This window comes from Eutrigla gurnardus (assembly GCF_963514095.1).
Source record: "Eutrigla gurnardus genome assembly, chromosome: 1".
In the NCBI taxonomy this organism is placed as follows: Eukaryota; Metazoa; Chordata; class Actinopteri; order Perciformes; family Triglidae; genus Eutrigla; species Eutrigla gurnardus.
Genome location: NC_139915.1, coordinates 27,341,663 through 27,348,708, shown reverse-complemented (window position 1 = coordinate 27,348,708; position 7,046 = coordinate 27,341,663).

The following is a 7,046-nucleotide window of genomic DNA, read 5'->3' as shown; positions in this document are numbered from 1 at the left end:
TATGATGGAAGGTGATAAAACATCACGCACAAGCTGAGCCTCTGACTTGCCTCAGCTTGTTTGAGATATGAACACACGCCTTCCCAACAAGGTGGCAGTTTGGTTTGCAGCCTGTCTCAACCCCCAAAACCACAGCGAGTCGGACATATGCACACATTTGCACATATGCATGCCACCCCCCCCCCCCCCCCCTCCCTCAGACCCTCCCTCACACTCACACACACACACACACACACACACACACACACACACACACACACACACACACACAATGTCAAGGAGTCGAAAGTGCCAGATGTACAAAAGAGTGTGTAACACAGCTGAGCTCACCGCAGAGAGAGGGAGAGAAAGTGATAGTTGAACAGTTTAGGGTGTGAGGCCGCCTTTGTTCCTTGAGCTTCAAAAGGAAGAGTTTACTGCGTTCAAAAGCGGTTTCCAAATGTGGGTGCCTTATTTGCAAGCGCTTGAAAGAGTTGTAAAAGCTGTGAATGCCCTGCACAGAGAAGCTGATGCTCTTGCTGGGTTTCACTTCCGGATTTTTAAAGCAGAGTAATAAAAAGGTATCAGGGCAAAAGCAGAATAACTTGCGTACTTCGGGCCTCAAACATGCTGCAAATAGCCACTGGAAAAGTTTAATTTGTTCTTTTGCTACAGATCTGAACTGTTTAGGTCACATTTAAGGAGAAAATATTGTCAATTTCGCCATCCCCATATCTAACATTTCACACTCATACAAGACTAGCAGTATTGACCTGTGGTTTACATTTGGGTTTGTGTGTACAGGCGCATCGACCTGCGTCCAGCCGCCCCCCTCTCTGTGCACAGTGTGTCATTTGTGCTAAAAATACAGCTGGCTTAGCAGGACAGACCCCCTTTCCTTTAATCTATTTTGGTCACACAGCAGTGTATATTTTTAGACCTGCTAAAGGCATGTCAAGGTTCCTCCTTCATGCATACACCCAAAAGACATACATGGATTCACAAAATTATGTTTAAAAAAAAAAAAAAAAAAACATGTAGCAAATCTTCATTAACGCCATCATTATGTATGCTTTCTTTTTAACCCGATCTATTGCAACCTTTTACATCACTGACCCAGTGAGGACGTTTCTATGCAGTGTGTTTTTCTGCTATTAGCCATCGACAGCACCTCATCTGTGATAACAATCAAGTGGGCAGCTGTAAAACACACCACTCTCTCCTCTCCTCTCCTCTCCTCTCCTCTCCTCTCCTCTCCTCTCCTCTCCTCTCCTCTCCTCTCCTCTCCTCTGGGTGTGTTGGGCTGGAGGGAGCGTGCTGCCATGTGTCACATGCTGAGGCCCTTCGGCCCTCTCGGCACCTGTTTGTGCCCCCGGGGGACACGACCGGCCAAGACAGCTGGTTTGTTTTGGAGGAGTGCAGGGTGAGACAGGGCAGATATGGGGGTGCAGGGTGGGGGGATGGGAGTACAGATGGGCCGCACTAGACGGGGTGGGGGGTAGGACAGGCTGGACGGGGGGACTTTTGGGGGCAGGAGGGAAGGGGGGGCTCTTCTGTGAGAAGAATTACTGAGCACAAAAGGCACGTCAGCAAGACTGAATGAGGAGTGACTGCATGCAATCCGATGGTTGATAATGACATTGTGCTGGCTGCGACCTCAAGGGACTCGAGTGTGCGTGTGTGTGTGTGTGTGTGTGTGATGTCAGCTGGTGTCCCCATGGAATAAAAAGGTCAGATAGAATAGATAATGTGGGTGCCTGGATGGATGTGATAAGGATGCAGATGACCAATGTTTGGCCAACTTCAAAACAAAAATAATTACCATTAGGCTGATGGATGTGACTTTTAAAAACGTATCTGAATACAAATATTCACTGTATTTAAGTGAATTACTTTTTATCCAATATTCATCTTTAAGTTTCCCCTTTAATTAAATATCCCCAATGCTTGCCGACATCACATTTAACGCTTTGTATTTTTTTGATTTTGCAAATAAAAGACATACAGTCCTGTATTTGACAGCAAGCAAAGAGGTATTAAGATCCTTTACTACTAAAAGTAGCCACACCATAATCAATAAAAGTCTTATTACAAGCATTCAAAGTATGACATTACACATTTTGTAAAACTACAGAAGTATTATCAGCTTAATGTACTGAATGTTTTAAAAGTTAAATCACTCATGCAACAGAATGACTCCTATCAGTCTTGACTCAGTGAGTCAAGTTTAAACTACAATAATGCATCATATTCTATTTTATTATTATATGATTTGTGTGCAAAGTGACCCGGAACAGTAGCTCATACATACATTTAATATAAACGTAGTACAGTAGATCTACATGAACACTTAATGTAAAGTACAAGTACCTCAAAACTGCAAAAGTGTATTTCTTGAGCAAATCACCACTGTTAGGAAAAATGCTAAATATAAGACTTTTTTTTTTTTTTTTTTTAATACATGTTTAGGGTTACAGTGTGCGTGCAAGTGTGTGTTTGGAAATACAAGTGTTTTCACTGATCTCGTTGGCAATAACACGATAACACGACACTGTGTTTTCTCTCTGAGAAAGCCATCAATCGCTCAACAGCTCCTGACAGCTCCTCCAGCAAGCACATGGTGTACTGGAGTCTCGACATCGTAACCCTCCTACACACACACACACACACACACACACACACACACACATAGAAACACACCCTTCCACATACAGCTGGCCCCTCCTTTCTCACTTCAGTGCTCTATAGATCTCACTCTGTCTTCTATTCTCTTTTCTTTCAGTTTTGCAGACCTCCCTTCACAAACATCCCCCCCTTCTCCATATTTGTATTTTTCTCAAAATGTGTATTCACCTGCAACCATTGTTTACGTCAGATAATCCACTTAAGCAGAGGAAACACTTCAGCTCATACTCTAAGTCCCTGATGACAAATGTTTTGAAACTTCGGGCCGTTTCACAACTCTCTGTTCTATGAATAACAGGAAGACGGCTATTTTTCCTCTCAGTGTAATTGCCTGTCACTTAGCTAAATCGTCGGTGGCAGCCTGCATAAATGCACAACACAAATAAAAAGTTGACTTTTTTAAAAAACCTCAGATGAATACAGGAGCTTCTTGCTTCAGTTTAAGAGGAAGTTTTATGTCATAGATAAGCTTCCTCAGAAACTAAAGCAGAAGGAAGAAAAAAAAAAAACTTTTATCTGTGTTTTGCTGGGGCAAGTTGTTATCTAGAGTTAGTCCGTCTATTACAGTACATATCAATCAATCTAAATCTACTATCGTGGGTGTCATCTCACACATTACAGCATTTGTGTCATTATATGTTGAGTCACTCAAGGAATGGGAGTTGCAGACAGCGCTGATAACAAATGCACAGGAAGATACAACTAAACAGACAGCAATGCTAGATGAAGCTAACACACAGTATCTATATTAAATTGTCATTGAGAATGTCAGTACCGGTAAACAATGCTGGAATAAATAAATAATGCCATAAGCTGCTTTAGAGGCAGTTGTCGGCCTATTGAGGGACATCGGATATGTGTATATATATATATATATATATATATATATATATATATACACAGTCAGTTTAGACTTACAATGGACTGTAAAAGAATATGGTGTACATTTCCTTTAAAAATAACTAAACAACAACAACATGCATTTAGTGATGCTGTGAGGACAACAGGGCAGAGTTCAAACTAAATGCACCCAATTGTTAAAAAAACTAAAATAAATACACATTAAAGTGCACAAATAAAGAAAAGCCAAACCAAAGCTCTCATTTATGTTGACATATTGTTTGCGGTGTGTGTGTGTGTGTGTGTGGTGTGTGTGTGTGTGTGTGTGTGCTGGTCAAAGTCCAGGGCAGTAGCAATGTAAAATGTTTTATCTTCAATGTGTCTGTTGATTTATTCCCTTAAAATGTTCAATTACAGTTGGTTTAAGTTTTATATTCCAACATGACGGGACACGTACTTTGTCTTCTTCGTTGGACTAAAGTCAAATTTAAACTAGTGGGGTCTGCCAATGAAATACTACCATGTGTTACTTTTCCACATAGATGACTCCCAACGTGACTGTTTCGTAGCAGCAGGAGTTAATTTCTTTATAAATGAGGGTTTTATTAAAGTTGCTGAGGGTTGAGAGGGTGACCCCCTGTGAGCGGAAAGGGAAATGGGTCAGTAGGAGCGTCGTGTAGAAACACACCGGTACAGTCATGTGTGTGTTGCTCATCTGGACGGTGTGACTCTGCCCATGCGACTTCTCCCTGATGTGACACACGAGTGGTTCAAACACACACACACACACACACACACACACTTGAATCACAGCAGCAGATTTCTGCTCTCATCCCTTATATGGTCATTGTGACCATTATCTTAGGAGCTCCAGAGCAAATGTTACCTCCTCTTTCGAAGCTTTGACTCATTTCGCGTAAAATAACAATCCCAGAGATAACACGCCATTCCTACTATGAGTGATTTCACAAAGTGTGTGCTGCAGCGGTGGACTGGGGCACTGCCGTCATGACCTACCTCTGAGTCATGAGTCACTATGAATGGCTGCTGGTCGATCCCTGTGAGAGCAAATTTCCTGTTGTTAGCATGCCTGCATAATCTCATTGATAGCAGACAGGATATTGAGTTGAGGTCACGCAGTTTAAGATGGCGAGTGCGAGGGCAAGTTGCACAGAGCAAATTTACTTGGACTGCATCGTGTTGTGATGTTGATTCAGCTGAACTTACAAACCTGATGAGCATCAGAGTAACAGATGTTTTCCTCTGAAAGAATTGTCTTCTGGAAGCGTGTAACGTGTTGTGCGCCCTCGTCCAAGCGACTCACTAATGGGTCTGGTTCCATGTGCACAGATTTCATTAGAGTGAGACAATCATTGGAAAATCCCCCGTCTGTCATTTTTCATCATGCTAACGTCTTTAGCAGGAGACGAAGCACACTCGAGTCTCTTTAAGTATGGTGGACTCCAATCAATCCGTAGAAACATCTAGAGTCAAAACGACGTTAATGTAATATTATAGAATATCGCTTTGTCGTGATTGAGTGTAGATTGATACAACAGAGAAGGTGTCTGAATACTTCCTGAAGTATTTCTGGAATACTTCCAGTAATTTGTGTATTAATGTGACACGGAAAAGGTTTCCCTGATGTCTTTTTTTAGCGTCAACTTTATTAAATCATTCCTTTTAATAAACATTAGTGTATAAAAACAATAACAAATTAAAACAGACATTTTCATCATGTGAAAAGTGTTTTAAAAAACTGTGAAAAATATACAGAAATAAACAAAAACATCTACAGGTGCCTGTTATTCAAATAGAAAATTATTTGTATATATATAAAAAAAAAACATTCCTTTTCACACTAAAAGGTTTTCAGTGACCAAACATCTGATTATTCAGAAATTAAAACGTCTGGTTTCCTACATTCTGTGAGCGAGCTTTTGTCATTTTTCATGTCTCTTTGGAAGAAAATAAACCTGTTGAATTGCGCCCACTAGTGGCCACTCTGATTCACTACAAGCATGTGCGCTTCTCGGGTATTTCATTCCCTGTAGCTGAGACGGAGGAGCAGACTGTCTTCTACTGAACAAAATTAAATCTATCATTAAAACATTATCATTTCAGATAATTACTCGTCTAAATCTTTATTGCGTTTTTTCCCCTTCTTCTTCTGAAGTCCATGAACCACCACGACGAGAGCTCACCATCACTGATTACATGCTTTCAATGAATTATGGGTAAAAGCAAAACTACTATGTGGGATTTGTACGATCCTGTCCGCTGCACATCATTCTTAACAAAACACTAAAGTGGATTAGATCGAGGGAAATTCCTATTTGAACCATAATTGCACATTATATCCCCGCATACCAGCTTTCCATTTGCATTTATATGACAACAAAACCCCTCAATCTCAGATAACATATGCATAGAAGATCGAGCATTTGGTCACAGACCATTGCTTTTCTTTGTGGCTGATACAATTTCTCATTCTCCTAAGCGCTACTCACACACCCCTTGACAATATGCAAATAATGTCCCTGGGCTACCGTTGTATCGCTGCACTTGAACAATATGAGTGAGAGGAACACTGTTGTCGCCGGAGTTTGTTATCAAATTCCACGAAGGCCTTTAAAAGGCTGCAGCTGATCATAATGCAGGAGCACGAACAAAGAGATGTGCCATAAATGTGTTGTATTATGAAGATGGAAATGAGATGCTCACGTTCGTATTCATCTCAATTTATTCCACCTTTTCTTCCCTGGAATGATATTTGGTCAATTTGAGGTAAAGACATGAAACATGATTATTAGTGATGATGGAAACAACATGAGAGTTGGACTATCTTAAGAATATTACACACAACTGACATCATATATAATTTTACCAATATTGTATGGTGTCATTTTTCATTTCATTCCCTGATATGATTGGTTTGGTAAGTAGCACTAACAGTACTTTTACTCAAGCAGTTGTACTAACTGTAACTGGAGTATATATTGTACTTTTACTCCTCTACATTGATTCATTTGACAGCTTTAGTTACTAGTTATTTCATAAAATAAAACACAACTAAAACGATAAGTCAATAAGAAACAAAAATAATTCATTACTTTGATAACCGTTTTCCATACAAAAATATTTCAAAGCTCCAGCTCCCCAAATGTGAGGATTTGCTTACTTAAACTTTTCATTTATTAAGGGGGAAAAAAAGGGACTCTTAATTGTGACGACTGTCTTTGGGATTTTTACAAATCAATCAATCAATTGAAAAATAATCATCATATTAGACCTTGTTGAATATTGTAAGTCACTTTGGATAAAAGCGTCCGCTAAATGCCCTAAATGTAAATGTGAATTAATCATTAGTTGCAGTCAAAAGGTATACATAAAAAACTAGTTTTAAATGAGCTCCACTTCAGCTGCCTACATTAGTAAAATCCTGTTTTTACATAATGCATGAGCCACTTGACTTCCTGGTATCAAGCAGAGAGGGGGATTATAACCATAGAGGAAAAACAGTGTTTCAATTTGTGGGGTGA